Below are 19,104 nucleotides of genomic sequence, written 5' to 3'. Positions count from 1 at the left end.
AAGTTTATACTTGCTCCTAAATCACAAAGACAACTTGGGAATTCAATATCTCCCAACTTACACAGAATAGTAAAACATCCGGGATCTTTGAGTTTAGTGGGCAAATTACTTGATACTATTGAACTACAGTCTTCAGTTAACGAAATTGATGAAATTCCTTCCCAACTGATTTTCTTTGAAATCAAATCCTTTAAAAACTTACCATAGTTAGGAATTTGTGTTATTGCATCCATAAACGTCAAATTGATATGCAAATTTTTAAGTTTATCCAAAAACGTTAGAAGTTGTTTATCATAGTCCTTATTTCGGACTTTGTGCGGAAAAGGTGGTTTGGGTACAAAAGTTTTGGTACCTGCGTCAAATGGTGAATTATTTGTGATTAAGATATCTTCTTTGGACTTTGGTAAATCAGTTCCCGATAATGTAACATCTTTGGGCATTTCAGGCCCTTGATAATTTTTTCCTGAACGAAGAGTAATAGCCTTCACCTGCTCTTTCGGATTTTCTTCCGTATGGCTGGGAAGACTTCCCTCTTTTCGGGATGGAATTGATTTAGCAAGTTGACCAATTTGAGCCTCCAAATTATGGATGCTAGATGAGTGGTTTTTAATAAGCTGATCGAATTTATTTTCGATCCGTTTAAAACCATCGTCGTGATTACTTATTTTTCCACTGATAGCATCTATAAACTTGTCGATTTTAGAAGATAAAGTGCTAATCGTATATCTTGACTGATTTTGATAATTAGTGGTACGATTTTGATTAGCACTAATATTATTATTACTATTATCTTTCCAGTTAAAGTTAGGATGATTCCTCCATCCAGAATTATAAGTATTAGAATAAGGATTATTAGTTTGGTTTTGCCCTTGGACAAAATTTACCTGTTCGATCTCACTCATATTTTCGTAGTCCACATCCGTTTGGATTGGATTATCATTGGTATCGCGCGGTGCCATAAATTGGCCAATTTTGTGCGATAAAGATGAAAATTGGGCTTGTAGCATTGCGACTGGATCAAGTTCAACTATACCTTTAACTGATGGTGTGGTTGAGGATGATGATTTTGCCACCGGCATATGTCCACGTTCCGCGGGCCACATACTGCTGTTGATTGCCATTTCCTCCAAAAGTTCTCTCGCTTGGGCTGATGTTTTCTTCATAAATAGCCCTCCCGACATAGCATCTAATGAACCCCTAGTTGTAGGATTTAGTCCATTGTAAAATGTTTGCATTAAAAGTTCAGCGGGTAATTGGTGGTGTGGGCATAAACGTTGAAGTTCTTTAAAACGTTCCCAAGTTTCATAAAGGGTCTCATTATCATTTTCAGAAAAAGATGTTAACTCCTTTATGACTCTTGCGGTTTTTGCTAAAAGAAAATATTTAGATAAAAACGCTTGGGCTAATTGTTCCCAAGTGGCAAAAGTTGCGGCTGGCATAGAAGTTAACCATTCTTTGGCTCTATCCTTCAAAGTGAAAGGAAAGAGGCGAAGTTTGATTGCTTCTGCAGTCACATCTAGGATTTTAAATGTGTCACAAATTTCTAGGATTTGTTAAATGGGTGTTAGGATTTTCGTTAGGTAACCCGTAAAATGTTACATTATTTTGCAACATATTAAGCAAAGCTGGCTTAATTTCAAATTGATTTGCGGTGATTCTGGGTCTAACGATACTATTGGTTACACCGGCCACACCTGGCCTAGCGTATTCCATAAGTGTTGGTGGGTCTGCCATTTTTTCTGGCTCGGTACGTGTTTTTACTGGGGTCTTATTTTTGTTTTTCTTATTTTTCTTGTTCTTCCTAATGGTTTTCTCAATTTCTGGGTCTATAGGGTCTGGTGGAATGCCTGAATTTCGAGAACTGCGCATGAACCTGAAATCTTGCACGAACCGAAACTACCTACAAAACAGAATTTGATAAATAAATAAATTAGTAAATGAAAACTATTAAATTATAAAAGTTAAAATAAGTATGTTTAAACCTAGATTCGAAATAAAACACGAAAAATTTAAAATTTTGTCAAAAATTTTGGCGTTCCACTGCAACGGCGCCAAAAACTTGTTGAGCGATTTCCGCAAGTGCACGGTATACGCTTGTAGTAATAAAAGATATCGAACCCACAGGGAACGCTTTTTAACTAAAACTTTATTTAATTCGGTTTTAATCTCGTGTTTAGGTTTAATAAAAGAAATACGTTTAGTTGATGGAATAGGTTTTGGTAAATTAGGATTAGATAGAAGAATTATATCGAGTTTAGAGAACAATTCCGTTTTGGAATTTTGATTACAAAACAGATACTTCCGTAATTGGAATAAAATAGATTTTATTTTCATAAAGCAAAGTAACAACTTTAACTTTGTGAGATTATGGACATGTAACAATATAGCGATTTACTCAATTAAATGGCTTTGAACCGTAGAAATCCCCCTAGCGTAGAGATGATTCCTACCTTAATCAAACTAGTGTTTTACTTCTGATAAGCCGCGATCAGCGATCATGTCATCCATAAAAACTAAATTTGTTAAGTGTTCAACAAAGTTCTTATATGAATAAGATGGAATAGAACGTTTTAATAAAAACACCAATATATCATTTTGAAAATCATTTTGTCAGAACAACATCAAAATAACAACAGTAAGAATGTGTTGAATAAAAAAGGTATATCATTAATGAAATGTGAATTTTCACAAGTTAACAGAGAAGTAGAAACTTGGATAGCATTGTAACGAAAACTTTGAGATCCGGGTCATCAATCTTTCTCTCAAACTCCGTAGGCTCGTCAAACCTCATGCGCTTCAGCCGTCAATTCTTCTCGCTGGATCTTCGGAATAGAGACTGATCTCGTCCACTACCAGAATGAAAACTAAACTAATACTGTGTTTATAACTAATCTAAATGCAATTCATGTACAGCACGATTGCTTACAGAAATGAACTCTAACTTTCTGATTCTTTTCTGAATCAGAAACTCAACATAACAACTTTCTTCTCTAATTTCTCTAACTTTTCCAACTTAACCAACCTTGATTTCTGAAATGAATCACTTATTTATAGTTGTTGAAGGGTTGTAAATGATGGTTCGTGTCCGCTGGTGAAGGGTTGCTTTTATCCGAACGAACAGACGCGTTTTTCCGATTTAAACATGTGTTTAGTGTGCAGGAAGACTTGCTGTCGCGACTGAGATTCTGAAAATCTCAGTCGCGATAGGGGATATAGGGGCGAGCTTGAAAACTTCATTTTCCCCCGGTCTGGCCTCCGCAAGTCGCGACTGAGATTTTGAGAATCTTAGTCGCGACAGAGAGATTTCTCCCTGGCGTTCGACTGCTTTTCGTCCTCCTTGAGCGTTCTTCTGACTGATATGCATTCTTGGTATGTTTTTTAGGTTTTTCGTCCATTTTAGCTCCGTTTTTGCTCCGTTTTCGCTCCTATTTGGATTTTACCAAATAATTAAGTACCTTGCATCAAAGAAGTAAATAAAGACGTAAAAGTATTCCAAATGAATATAATTAACTCGATTTCAATGTAAATTTAACGTATTTATATATGATATTTTAGGTATATTTTGGGCTTAACAAACTCCCACACTTAAGATTTTGCTAGTCCCGAGCAAAATTTCACTGAATTTATTCTTTAATCAATCTCTTTATAAATAGAATATATATCCATATATTTCTTTTTGAATTAGTTAAACTGAAAGATAAACTTTTCATGGTAAATTTATACGCAAAGCATCAAACTAGCTAATATAAAAGAGATATATTACTCGTCTTGTATTTCAACTTTTATATTGAAGCATTCGGGACGGTGTAAGCACGCATGTTTTTCCGAATCTTTCGTCTCAAGGCATTTCTAAGCACAAAATTTCCTTTCCCAAACCTAAACTATTTACAAATATAGATTTATTAAGGACTTATGTTTAATATATTTGCTTAGTTACGCCCAAGATAAGGGTGGTCTCGATCGTAACTTTATACGCATTGATTTGCTTTCGTGTTCGTTTAAGAGGTACCGACCATGCCATTGGTGGACGCAATCGTTACTTAAAACTTTAAACACGTTTAATTTTGCTTTAATTTTTTAACGTTCCTTTCATACCTCGACCGTGATAAGGGTGGTCGCAATCGTGGCCAAAAGTAAACGATACTTAATGTTCTTCCCTTTCATACCTCGATTGTGATAAGGTTGGTCTCAATCGTGGCCAAAAGTTAAGAATACGACTACTTGATTAAATTAATACGAAAATAAAATTGGGAAAGACAAATAACACATTCATCCTATATTGACTTGAAATTCAACATGTATTATGGCTAAAGTTTCCTTAAAAACTTCAATTGGTTTTAATGTAAGACGAAAAAATCATATCGAGCTAAAAAGCTAAAGTTGTTAGTTCGATTTATGCCTATAAACCTAATTGAAAATTGAAAATAAGATTTATATTTATCATGAATTCATGATATAAAGTAGAGATTTGAAACTAAAGAAATTTTACTTATATACATTCACTCGAGACGTTTTTGATAAAATCGTATCGGAGATTTGTAAAAATATTTGTAAAAATATAGCCCGTATAGAAATATTATTTCTACCAATAATGATAACCTTAAAATATGCTTAACATTATCTTTGAAAGTTAAAGTGTTAAAAACATATAAAAAATTTTCTTTAACAAAAATTTATCCTTTATGAAAAATTTCTATTATTTTGGAAAAAGTGTTGCAAAAATGTTGCATTTTGTTTTGAAAATGTTGCATATTATACTTACTTAAAATTTGAATAACAACATGCATGTATACTTAAAATAAATAGCATTCATTCTCATTCGTTGCATTCATTCGTACTTAAAAATAAAATGGATATGAAATACCTCCTCCCACACTTAATTTGGACCATGTCCTCATTGGTGCAAAAAGCGATAAAACACGAAAAATAGTACGAAATAAACCATACGAATTATAATTGAAAAATAGAGTACCATAACATTCAAACATAATAATAAAGAAAATTGTACCAAACATAATTAAAAATATTGTACCAACCCGAATAAAACATAATAATAATAACGAAAATGAGTTAAAGAGAGAAAAGATAAAACCTATCAAGGTGATGGTGGTGGAGAAGGCGTAGTCTCAACTCCTTGGCGTCGGAAGAAAGAGAGCATCCGGCGACGAGTAGACTTGTGCTCACGACTCAATGTAGTGATCCTTGAACTCATTTCGGCATTATTGGCAACGACTTCATCTAACAGCAAATTCATGTGACGGTTATGCTCGTTCATTTGTGTCAAAACACGTTGCCATCCAACTTGTTCTTCTTCATTCGGTTCCACATTAGCTTGCTCGGTGGCATTAACATGAACATGCTCCTCCTCCTCTTCTTCTTCATTAAATTCCTCTTCATCCTCCTCATCATCATCTTAGGCACCGAAACCTTGAGAACCCGAGGCTTCACTACCCATGGTAGCAAAAACACGCCTTGTGCGATCCGCATAAGAGATAAAGGCGGGTGGTCCCATTTTCTTCAATAAATTGGCCCTTTGAAGTGTCGTGAGATCCAATGAAAGTAAACCAACATGAGGCATATTTTGATAATCCACTAATTCACCTCGAGCGCCCAAAACAATGCCGGTAATTAAATTACCCATAGGCACTTGCTTATTGCGGGACTTGGAAGCTCGAACTAAATTAGTAAATATCATCTCAATACTATCAATTGTCAAACCCTTAAAAATAGCATCAAATACAACCAAATCACGAACTTGCACTTTGGAACTTTCAACCCGACCAAATAAGGAGAATGATAAAAACTTGTGAAAGAAGAATATACAATCATCCTTAATTAGCTTACTAGATGTATTCTTTGGACTAAAAACATCTAAACCGGTTAAAGTATTCCAAACCGTGTGTGAATCAAAAGGTTTTGGCTTTGAATAGAAATTTCGAGTAGGAAAACCAAACCAACGGTTCATGGCCGCATATCCAACATCATAACGGACTCCATCACTCCGAAAAGAGATAACTCCTTTCTTTTTGTCATAGGTTAGAGTAACCAAAAACTCAATAATATGCGTTTTAAGACTAGGAAAACGCATACTAGCAAATCGTTTCCAACTAAGAACGGTAAGAAATTCATCAATACGCTCGGTAAAAGAAAGAGTATTTACCGTGTCGGTGTCAAAAAAAGGCATGTCGACGAACTCTATTAGGACATTAGAGAATCGGCGATATTTGCGTCCTTCGGCTTCCGACTTAATATCAAACGGTGCTCCATATTGAACCCGTAATCTATTGATCTCGGTGGCCTTGGCTTTGTTTGCAACGGTCTTTTGTCTAGGCATATTGTTTTGGTTTGTGAATTTTGGTGAATGGGATGAAGTTTGGGTGAAAATAGGTGAAGAAAATTTGAAAGGATGAAAGTTAGAATGAAAGATAATGGTGGTGAATTGGGGAAGAAGAAGATGAATAGGGTAAATATTTATGGGGAAGATGAGTGAATCTTGGTATTGGGAAGAGAAAAGATGATTGATTGGTGTAAAAATAGGTGATTTAAATAGTTGTAAGTAATAGGTATTGAGTAGGATAGTTGAATAGGTAGTAAATAGAGTAGGAATAGGAAAAGATGGCCAAATTTCGCCCAATCCCGCACCTACACGTCGCAAGTCGCGACTGAGATTTTCAAAATCTCAGTCGCGACAGCAAGTAGGGAAGGGACGAAATTTTGCCTAAAAACTTTTCCTCCGCTGTCTCAACTGAGAATTCGAAATCTCAACTGAGATTCTGAAAAATCTGGGTAAAATAGGACTGTTTTTGATGATTTTAACACTTCTAAACCAATTCCTCTGTGAAGTAAGTGACATTAATGTGAATATTAATCCCTGAAACTGAGATAAACAAAACTGAAACATTAAATTAAAGGAAAACCAAAGGTTGTTCCTTAAGATAAAAGAAATAAACTAAGGAATTAATTCACTTTTATGTATTAATTTTAAACAATACCAGAATATACATTTATATAGAAACATTATAAAAACTTAATTTACAAACAATCACTCATATATATATTAAAAAAACAATAAACAGAAACACATAAAATATATATATCCCTGACTAGATGACAGACGACGTGCATTGGCCCTGTTAATCTTCGTTTGAACGAAGACTTGCCTCTCTGGTGCAGAAAGGAATGTTGGACCAGAACGGAAAACTCTTTTAACAAGTCCCTCGTTCTCCAAGAACTCGTAGTCTAAAATAGGGTATGGTTCTGTATCAGTCCAAGGAACAGAAATGGTTCCCTTGGCTCCTAAAATTATTCCATATATGATGTTGGCGAACCCAATCTTCCATTTCTTTGAACGGGAAGCAGCAACTAACCCCTCCATTAAAATCTTTGAGGAGTTCACTGAGTTGCCTTGAAAAATGTTGCCCAACACATAAAGATCAATATCTTTCACAACATTGCTACTGACTCGACCAAAAAGGCTGTGACAGAGGAATTTATGCAGATACAGCATGGAATTAGAATTAATGGATTAGTTGAAGGCAAAACGTGGATTGAATCGCCAAAATCCTGTTAACATCCTCCATATGTCTCTAGAAGTCATATCCCTTCCAGGATGGTGTTGAGTTGTGTCTCGAGGTGGAAAACCAAACCAAGAGTGAAGTTCAGGATATCCAAAAGTGAACATCTTCCCTTCACAACAAAAACTGAGATGAACACGTCTCTTGTTGACGAACCTAACGGTCGAGAAAAAATTCCAGAACCCAATTTCCAATAATAGGAAATTTCATATGAACAAATTTGGTCCAACCCAAATTAGTCAGATAGCGATCAATGTCTTCACTTATCCCGAGTTTCTCGTTCAGAAACTCGTCCAGATACATCATGCCAAAAACTGAGCATATCTGAATTGCATAAAGCGTTTCCCTTCATCATGGTTATAAATGGGAAACCATGCACCATATCTATCGGAGATATCAACTTTCCCTTTTTGAGAAGAATTTTGTTTTTTAATGTTCTTCAAAGACTTAGCCATGTCTGTGATAGAAAAGAAAAAATGAAGTCTGTAGGATTTGAGAACTTAAGAAAGAAATTTAGAAAGACGAAGTAAAATGGAAGAAGTCTGATCCTACAGGAATATATAAGAACTATAAGTGAAAGGTTATGTCTGTTAGAAAGAAATAGGTGTCAAAGTGATACCTCTTCAATTCAACTGACAGAAAATTTTAAAAAAAGAAGACTGTAATCACTTACAGTTATTTCAATTGTAAGAAGACAGAAAATCTCAACTGAGATTTTCGGAATCTCAACTGAGATTTCCAAATCCTGGAACATAGAAAATCTCAACTGAGATTTCTGCATATATAATTTCTCAATAACACTTAACACTTAATGAAATTATTTTCAAAACATGACTAAATTAAAATTTTAATGTGATCAAAACTCATTTGTACTTAATGATAAATATATATAAATAAAAATTAATAAATTAAAAAGAAAACAAATAAATTAAACAGAAAAGAATAAATTAAAAAGAAAAAGAATGAAAAGAAGAAAAGCTATAAATTAAAAACATGAAAATCAAAGAAATTAATTTTTATAAAATTTATCCACGGATTCAATTGCTTGAATTGGAGCTCCGTCGAAATAAATTTTGCAACGATTACCATTGACCTTAAATCGGTCACCATTAGACTTTTCTAGCTCCAATGTTCCGTAATCAAATGTTTGAACAACCAAAAATGGTCCAGCCCATCTAGATTTTAGCTTACCTGGAAATAATTTTAATCTAGAATTAAAAAGTAAGACCTTATCTCCAACATTAAAGTTTTTAATTTTGATTTTGGCATCATGCCACTTTTTAATTTTCTCCTTATAAATGCTCGCATTTTCGTAGGACAAATAGCGTAATTCATCTAACTCGTTTAAGTCAAACAAACGCTTTTTCCCTGCGCTCTGCAAACCATAATTAAGGGTTTTTATAGCCCAATATGCTTTATGTTCTAATTCAACCGGCAAATGACAAGCTTTACCATAGACTAATCTATAAGGTGTCATCCCGATAGGTGTTTTAAATGCAGTACGGTATGCCCATAGTGCATCGTCAAGTTTATGTGCCCAGTCTCTTCTAGAAGACGAAACTGTTTTCTCAAGTATCCATTTGAGTTCTCTATTTGAAATTTCTGCTTGACCATTCGTTTGAGGATGGTACGGTGTAGAGATACGATTGTGTACTCCGTATTTTTTCATAAGTAACTCAAAAGCTCTATTTACGAAGTGAGTACCACCGTCGCTTACCATAACTCTAGGAACTCCAAATCGACAAAATATTGAATTTAAAAACTTAACAACTACTTTAGAATCATTTGTCGGGGTTGCAATTGCTTCAACCCACTTTGAAACATAATCTACGGCTACTAATATATAATTTTTGCCAAAAGAAAGAGGAAAATTACCCATGAAATCAATTCCCCATACGTCGAAGATTTCAACTTCCAATATGTTCTTAAGAGGCATCTCATCTTTCCTTCCTATATTCCCCGTTCTTTGACATTTATCACAGCGGATAATAAATGAACGGACATCTTTAAACAGAGTAGGCCAAAAGAATCCGCATTCAAGTATTCTAGCTGCTGTTTTGCTTACGCTATTATGACCTCCGTAAGCGCTAGCATGACATTCTATCATTATAGATTCATGTTCAAACTCACTAACACATCTCCTAAATATTCCATCGCCGCATGTTTTGAACAAGAATGGATCTTCCCAAAAATATTTCTTAACTTCTGAAAAGAATTTCTTCTTTTGCTGAGAAGTCAATCCATCTGGCACAACATGTGCAGCTAAGTAATTGGCTATATCCGCATACCATGGAGTTATGACACTTTGTAATTGCATGAGATGTTCATCGGGGAAATCATCTCGAATGCCTGATGTTTCACCGATGGGACCGTTTTCATCCTCAAGTCTTGATAGATGATCGGCGACCAGGTTTTCAACTCCCTTTTTGTCTTTAATCTCAATGTCAAATTCTTGCAATAGTAAAACCCATCTAATAAGACGTGGTTTTGCATCTTTCTTAGCAAATAAATATCGTAAAGCTGCATGATCAGTATAAATGATAACTTTAGATCCTAACAAATAAGATCGGAACTTATCACATGCAAAAACTACTGCTAACATTTCTTTTTCAGTTGTGGTGTAATTTAGTTGTGCACCGGACAAAGTGTGACTCGCATAATATATAACATGAAGTTTCTTATCCTTCCTTTGACCTAATACACATCCTACAGCTAAGTCACTCGCATCACACATAATTTCGAAAGGTAGATTCCAATCGGGTTTCGATATTATTGGTGTACTGACTAAAGCCGTTTTCAAAGTATTGAAAGCTTGTAAACAATCTTTATTAAAATCAAAAGTTGAATCCTTCATAAGTAAATTAGTAAGTGGTTTGGAGATTACAGAAAAGTTCTTTATAAACCGTCTGTAAAAACCTGCATGACCTAAAAATGATCTTACTCCCTTAACAGTGGTTGGTGGGGGTAATTTTTCTATAACTGAAGTCTTTGCTCTGTCCACTTCTAAACCTTTTTTAGAAATCTTATGACCTAAAACAATTCCTTCGTCTACCATGAAATGACATTTTTCCCAATTTAAAACTAAATTCGTTTCCTCACATCTAGACAATACTTTATCTAAGTTCTGTAAACATGCATCGAAAGAATCTCCATAAACTGAAAAATCATCCATGAAAACTTCCATTATGTCTTCAATGAAGTCATTAAATATTGCTATCATACATCGTTGAAAAGTTGCTGGTGCATTACATAGACCAAAAGGCATTCTCCTATATGCAAATGTTCCGTAAGGACATGTGAAGGTTGTTTTATCTTGGTCATCCGGGTAAATGTAAATTTGAAAGAATCTGGAATAACCGTCTAGGAAACAATAAAATGCATGACCGGCTATCCTTTCGATCATTTGATCAATGAAAGGTAGAGGAAAATGATCTTTCCTAGTTGCTTTGTTTAGGTTCCTATAGTCTATACAAACCCTCCATCCGGTGGTGGTTCGTGTAGGTATCAGTTCACCTTCATCATTTCTTACAACAGTTATGCCTCCCTTTTTAGGTACACAATGGATTGGACTAACCCATTCACTATCCGAGATCGGATAAATGATTCCATTGTCTAAAAGTTTAGTAATCTCATTTTTGACTACTTCTTTCATGTTCGGATTTAAGCGTCTTTGCCTATCCGCTTTAGGTGGCTTATTTTCTTCTAAGTGAATTCTATGCATTACGATACTAGGATTAATTCCTTTTAAGTCTGAAATTTGCCATCCCATACTTCCTATCCTATTTCTAACAACTTCTTTCAATTTTTCTTCTTGATTGCTTGTTAATTTGTTAGAAATAATTGTAGGTAGAGAATCGCCTTCGCCTAAGAAAGCGTATCTCAAATGACTGGGTAACTCTTTAAGTTCTAATTTAGGGGGTGTTACAATTGAAGGCGGAACTGGTCCATCTTCTCTAATCAAAGGCTCTGGGTCCTTATCGTCTAATTCCTCATCTATTATAGGTTCAATTATTTCTTCACTTTGAATTAAATCATTGACACATTCCTCGACTAAATCAAGTTTCATACAAGCGAATTCCTCCATAGGGTATTTCATCGCTTTGTTCATGTTAAACTCGACCTTATCTTCTCCTATCCTTAAAACTACCTTCCCTTCCGACACATCTACTAGAGCACGTCCCGTGTTCATAAACGGTCTACCAAAAATTAAAGGGCAATTTACATCATATGCAAAGTCTAATATAACAAAATCGGTAGGAAAAATAAATTTATCGACTTTGACTAAAACATCTTCAATTATACCATACGGCCTCTTAGTGGTTTGATCCGCTAATTCCAAAACCATATTGGTACGTTTGATATCTTCTTCTAAACCTAACTTGTTAAAAATAGACAATGACATTAAGTTTATACTTGCTCCTAAATCACAAAGACAACTTGGGAATTCAATATCTCCCAACTTACACAGAATAGTAAAACATTCGGGATCTTTGAGTTTAGTGGGCAAATTACTTGATACTATTGAACTACAGTCTTCAGTTAACGAAATGGATGAAATTCCTTCCCAACTGATTTTCTTTGAAATCAAATCCTTTAAAAACTTACCATAGTTAGGAATTTGTGTTATTGCATCCATAAACGTCAAATTGATATGCAAATTTTTAAGTTTATCCAAAAACGTTAGAAGTTGTTTATCATAGTCCTTATTTCGGACTTTGTGCGGAAAAGGTGGTTTGGGTACTGATAGCATCTATAAACTTGTCGATTTTAGAAGATAAAGTGCTAATCGTATCTCTTGACTGATTTTGATAATTAGTGGTACGATTTTGATTAGCACTAATATTATTGTTACTGTTATCTTTCCAGTTAAAGTTAGGATGATTCCTCCATCCAGAATTATAAGTATTAGAATAAGGATTATTAGTTTGGTTTTGCCCTAGGACAAAATTTACCTGTTCGATCTCACTCATATTTTCGTAGTCCACATCCGTTTGGATTGGATTACCATTGGTATCGCGCGGTGCCATAAATTGGTCAATTTTGTGCGATAAAGCAGAAAATTGGGCTTGTAGCATTGCGACTGGATCAAGTTCAACTATACCTTTAACTGATGGTGTGGTTGAGGATGATGGTTTTGCCACCGGCATATGTCCACGTTCTGCGGGCCACATACTGCTGTTGATTGCCATTTCCTCCAAAAGTTCTCTCGCTTGGGCTGATGTTTTCTTCATAAATAGCCCTCCCGACATAGCATCTAATGAACCCCTAGTTGTAGGATTTAGTCCATTGTAAAATGTTTGCATTAAAAGTTCAGCTGGTAATTGGTGGTGTGGGCATAAACGTTGAAGTTCTTTAAAACGTTCCCAAGTTTCATAAAGGGTCTCATTATCATTTTGAGAAAAAGATGTTAACTCCTTTATGACTCTTGCGGTTTTTGCTAAAGGAAAATATTTAGATAAAAACGCTTGGGCTAATTGTTCCCAAGTGGCAAAAGTTGCGGCTGGCATAGAAGTTAACCATTCTTTGGCTCTATCCTTCAAAGTGAAAGGAAAGAGGCAAAGTTTGATTGCTTCTGCAGTCATATCTGGGATTTTAAATGTGTCACAAATTTCTAGGAAATTTGTTAAATGGGTGTTAGGATTTTCGTTAGGTAACCCGTAAAATGTTACATTATTTTGAAACATATTAAGCAAAGCTGGCTTAATTTCAAATTGATTTGCGGTGATTCTGGGTCTAACGATACTATTGGTTACACCGGCCACACCTGGCCTAGCGTATTCCATAAGTGTTGGTGGGTCTGCCATTTTTTCTGGCTCGGTACGTGTTTTTACTGGGGTCTTATTTTTGTTTTTCTTATTTTTCTTGTTCTTCCTAATGGTTTTCTCAATTTCTGGGTCTATAGGGTCTGGTGGAATGCCTGAATTTCGAGAACTGCGCATGAACCTGAAATCTTGCACGAACCGAAACTACCTACAAAACAGAATTTGATAAATAAATAAATTAGTAAATGAAAACTATTAAATTATAAAAGTTAAAATAAGTATGTTTAAACCTAGATTCGAAATAAAACACGAAAAATTGAAAATTTTGTCAAAAATTTTGGCGTTCCACTGCAACGGCGCTAAAAACTTGTTGAGCGATTTCCGCAAGTGCACGGTATACGCTTGTAGTAATAAAAGATATCGAACCCACAGGGAACGCTTTTTAACTAAAACTTTATTTAATTCGGTTTTAATCTCGTGTTTAGGTTTAATAAAAGAAATACGTTTAGTTGATGGAATAGGTTTTGGTAAATTAGGATTAGATAGAAGAATTATATCGAGTTTAGAGAACAATTCCGTTTTGGAATTTTGGTTACAAAACAGATACTTCCGTAATTGGAATAAAATAGATCTTATTTTCATAAAGCAAAGTAACAACTTTAACTTTGTGAGATTATGGACATGTAACAATATAGCGATTTACTCAATTAAATGGCTTTGAACCGTAGAAATCCCCCTAGCGTAGAGATGATTCCTACCTTAATCAAACTAGTGTTTTACTTCTGATAAGCCGCGATCAGCGATCATGTCATCCATAAAAACTAAATTTGTTAAGTGTTCAACAAAGTTCTTATATGAATAAGATGGAATAGAACGTTTTAATAGAAACACCAATATATCATTTTGAAAATCATTTTGTCAAAACAACATCAAAATAACAACAGTAAGAATGTGTTGAATAAAAAAGGTATATCATTAATGAAATGTGAATTTTGACAAGTTAACAGAGAAGTAGAAACTTGGATAGCATTGTAACGAAAACTTTGAGATCCGGGTCGTCAATCTTTCTCTCAAACTCCGTAGGCTCGTCAAACCTCATGCGCTTCAGCCGTCAATTCTTCTCGCTGGATCTTCGGAATAGAGACTGATCTCGTCCACTACCAGAATGAAAACTAAACTAATACTGTGTTTATAACTAATCTAAATGCAATTCATGTACAGCACGATTGCTTACAGAAATGAACTCTAACTTTCTGATTCTTTTCTGAATCAGAAACTCAACATAACAACTTTCTTCTCTAATTTCTCTAACTTTTCCAACTTAACCAACCTTGATTTCTGAAATGAATCACTTATTTATAGTTGTTGAAGGGTTGTAAATGATGGGTCGTGTCCGCTGGTGAAGGGTTGCTTTTATCCGGACGAACAGACGCGTTTTTCCGATTTAAACATGTGTTTAGTGTGCAGGAAGACTTGCTGTCGCGACTGAGATTCTGAAAATCTCAGTCACGACAGGGGATATAGGGGCGAGCTTGAAAACTTCATTTTCCCCCGGTCTGGCCTCCGCAAGTCGCGACTGAGATTTTGAGAATCTCAGTCGCGACAGAGAGATTTCTCCCTGGCGTTCGACTGCTTTTCGTCCTCCTTGAGCGTTCTTCTGACTGATATGCATTCTTGGTATGTTTTTTAGGTTTTTCATCCATTTTAGCTCCGTTTTTGCTCCGTTTTCGCTCCTATTTGGATTTTACCAAATAATTAAGTACCTTGCATCAAAGAAGTAAATAAAGACGTAAAAGTATTCCAAATGAATATAATTAACTCGATTTTAATGTAAATTTAACGTATTTATATATGATATTTTAGGTATATTTTGGGCTTAACAGTATCTTTACCCTTTCTCTTAATGAATAAGGTTGTATCAGCTTTGCCCCTGGCATAATTTCTAGTCAGCAGGAAACTGGTCAGCCTCTCATACCAAGCACGTGGTGCTTGCTTGAGGCCGTACAGAGCCTTTTTGAGCTTATAAACGTGGTTTGGGAGTTTAGGATCCTCAAACCCTGGAGGTTGATTAACATAAACTTCCTCATTTATAACTCCATTAAGAAATGCACTTTTTACATCCATTTGAAACAATTTAAAATTCATGTAAGATGCATATGCACATAAGATACGTATTGCTTCTAACCTTGCCACTGGGGCAAAGGTCTCACCGTAGTCAATACCTTCTTGCTGACTGTAGCCCTGAGCTATAAGTCTTGCCTTGTTCCTGACTACATTCCCTTGCTCATCCAGCTTGTTGCGGAAGACCCATCTTGTTCCAATGGTCTTCTGAGTCCTTGGATGTGGCACTAACTCCCATACATTGTTTCTCCGGAACTGATCTAGTTCCTCTTGCATTGCGCTCATCCAGAATTCATCTTGCTCAGCCTCAGCGAAGTTCTTTGGTTCCTGAACTGAGACGAACGCAACGTTGCTGAGGTACCTTCTGAGTTGGTTCCTTGTGATCACGGTATTCCCAGCAGAATCAAGGATTGCACTCTCTGAGTGTCCTCTTGGAATCCTTATCTCTTTAGGTAGATTAATGTCTTGTACTGTCTGTGTTTCAACAATCTCTGCAGGAGTAGACAGGTTAGTGAAAACAATCTTAGGTTCACTCTTACTCTTGGTCAGCCTTTTAGTGGATGACTCAGCAGCTGGTTCTGGGTCAGCGGTTGCTGAGTGTGGATCATCTTCGGTCAGTGGCTGGTATCTACCTGCAGGGTCAGTTTCATCGAACTCTACATGTATTGACTCTTCTAAAGTTTGAGTTCGTTTATTGAAAACTCTGTATGCTTTGCTGTGTTGAGTAGCCTAAAAAGATAGCTTCATTAGCTTTGGAATCAAACATAGCTAAGCTATCTTTGGTATTCAAAATAAAACATTTACAGCCAAAGGCACGAAAGTATCCAATATTGGGCTTTCGTCCTTTCCAAATCTCATAGGGGGTTTCCTTTAATATAGGTCTAACTAAAGCCCTATTAAGAATATAGCACGCTGTGTTAACAGCCTCACCCTAAAAATACTTGGGAAGCCTATGCTCATCCAGCATTGTCCTGGCAATTTCAACCAAAGTTCTGTTCTTCCTTTCAACAACCCCATTTTGCTGGGGTGTTCTAGGAGCAGAGAAATTATGGTCAATACCGCTGGCTTCACAGAATTCAACAAACTTTTGGTTTTTGAATTCTCCACCATTATCACTTCGGATGTGAGCCAATTTTAGGTCTTTGTCATTTTCAAGCTTTTTAACCAAATTTGAAAATGTCTCAAAGGTTTCATCCTTGCTACTCAACAAGATGACCCAAGTGTACCGAGAGAAGTCATCTACAATGACCAAGGAAAATCTTCTTCCACCCAGACTCAGCGGCTGGACTAGACCGAAGAGATCCAAGTGTAGTAATTCTAACGGACGCTTAGTTGAGACAACATTTTTATTGTGAAAAGATTGTTTGGTTTGTTTTCCAGCTTGGCAAGCATGGCATAATTTATCTTTTTCAAACTTAAGGTCAGGCAATCCCTCAACCAGTTGCTTTCTTGCTAATTTGGCCAGGAGGTCCATGCTGACATGCCCAAGTCTCATGTGCCATAGCTAGGAATTTTCTTCCTTTGAAACTAGGCATACAGTTTTTGAAAACTTTTTCTCTAAGTCTAGCATAAAGACATTATCAATGCGAGGGGCAGTTAAAATTAACTCATTTGTTTTACCCTCATATATTTTACATCCAGTAGCATCAAATATAACTTTTCTCCCATTGTCACATAGTTGAGCTACGCTGAGTAAGTTATATTTGAGTCCGCTGACTAGGGAGACTGACTCAATAGTAGGATTACCTCCGATGGTTCCTGACCCTACTATTTTACCCTTTTGTTGTCTCCGAAACTTACGCTTCCTCCTCGTTTACACTCAAACGTGATGAACTGAGTTTCATCACCAGTCATATGCCTCGAGCATGCGCTGTCAATATACCACATCTTTGACTTCTCAGCACATCTCAGGCTTACCTGCATTGTAACTAGTTACTTTTAGGTACCCAATTCCTTTTGGGTCCTTGCTTGTTAGGTGCAACAGGTAAAGCATCATATTTTATTTTATGGCAACATATTTGGACAGTATGGCCATTCTTTCCATAGAAGTCACAGCTGACCTTCTGTCTAGGTTGTCTCACTGACTGGTCAGCACCCTAGTGCTGAGCATGCCAGCACACCTTTGTGGTGTGACCTTTCTTCCCACAGAAGTCACACGGGACGTTCCGCTGGGGATTCCATCTCTGCTGAGTACCTTGGTACTGAGTTCTCAGAGGAATGTTTCTTTTATTTGGAACCTTTAATTGGTTCTGGATAGTTGTGACGTCCTTTCTTAGTTTCTTTGAAACTGATTGGACTTCAGAGACAGACTCATGTATGATCTTCATGTTATCATGCAACGTTGAGTTGTCCTGAAGAAGGTATCTGAGGTCGCTCAGCTTGACCTCCTCAACCTCATCACAACGCCTGCTGAGTGCTCTAATTTTCTTATTACACTTTTTGATGAGTGTATAGAGATCACTCAGGGCATTACCCATTTCATTTCTGAGCTATGAAAGTGGTATTACCTCATTTGATTGCTCCTCATCTTCAGATGCAACGGAGGGGTCAGTATGCTCAGAAACGCACGGCTCAGCAAGTTCATCAGCCATGAAGCATATCTTTGCTGACTCGGTGGCCTCAGCTTCTGTTGATGAAGACTCATCACTGTCGCTCCATGTAGCCACCATTGCCTTTTTGCCATTCTTCTTATCTTTCCTCAGCGTGGGGCAGCTTGACTTTATGTGGCCAGTTTGATGAGATTCAAAGCATGTGATAGGCTTTGAGTTGTCTTTCTTGTATTTGTTGTCGCTAGAGTCAGCTTTATACTTATCAAACTTTCTATAAGGCTTCTTAGAATATTTGTCATTTTTCCTGAATAGCCTTTTCATCTTCCTTGTGAACATAGCCATCTCCTCATCATCTGTTGAGCTCCCATCAGTGGAGTCAGCTTTCATGACAAGAGATTTCTGCTTCTTGTCTTCGGACTTTTCCTTCACCTCGAAGTTTTTTATTGATATCTCATGGGTCAGCAACGAGCCGATGAGTTCGTCATATTTGTAGGTGCTTAAGTCCTGAGCTTCCTCAACAGCGGTCTTCTTTGCTTGCTAGTCTTTAGGAAGACTCCTGAGTATCTTTTTGACTTGTTCTTCCTCAGTGAAGATCTTCCCAAGTCTCTTGAGCTCATTTATGATGTTGGTAAATCTTGCATTCATGTCAGATATGCCCTCATCATTGTTCATCTCGAACAGCTCGTACAATCTCATCTGCTGGTTCACCTTGGACTCTTTCACTTTGTTGGTTCCTTCGTAGGTGACCTCCAGCTTCTTCCAGATCTCTTGTGCCGACTCACAACCTGAAATTTTATTATATTCTGCAGCATTGAGCGCACAGTGAAGCATATTAATAGCCGAAGCATGATTTTGAAGCTTCTTGAGATCATCCTCTGTCCATTTGGCCTCAGCTTTTACAACTATTTGGCCAGCCACAACTTCGACAGGTACAAATGGGCCTTGGACTATAGATAGCCAGGCACTCATATTTGTAGCCTGAATGAAATTTTTCATCCTATTCTTCCAGAAGGTGTAGTTAGACCCGAAGAATAGGGGAGGCCGAGTAATGGACAGCCCCTCAGGCAGTATCTGAGTTGTTTGGTTTCCTAGGAGAAA

General features: G+C 36.4%; 2 non-coding genes across 2 annotated transcripts; both read left to right on the top strand.

Annotated features, from left to right (window-relative positions):
• The first annotated feature begins 1,251 nt into the window (after positions 1-1,251).
• LOC136225177 (small nucleolar RNA R71) lies at positions 1,252-1,358 on the top strand. Its single transcript, XR_010686907.1, has one exon. It is a non-coding gene; the product is annotated as a small nucleolar RNA R71 (small nucleolar RNA).
• An 11,535-nt stretch (positions 1,359-12,893) lies between these two features.
• On the top strand, positions 12,894-13,000 carry LOC136225037 (small nucleolar RNA R71). Its single transcript, XR_010686776.1, has one exon. It is a non-coding gene; the product is annotated as a small nucleolar RNA R71 (small nucleolar RNA).
• Positions 13,001-19,104: the final 6,104 nt, after the last annotated feature.

This window comes from Euphorbia lathyris, chromosome 3 (genome assembly GCF_963576675.1).
Source record: "Euphorbia lathyris chromosome 3, ddEupLath1.1, whole genome shotgun sequence".
NCBI classification, from domain to species: Eukaryota; Viridiplantae; Streptophyta; class Magnoliopsida; order Malpighiales; family Euphorbiaceae; genus Euphorbia; species Euphorbia lathyris.
This window is presented reverse-complemented; position numbering and strand designations above follow the sequence as displayed.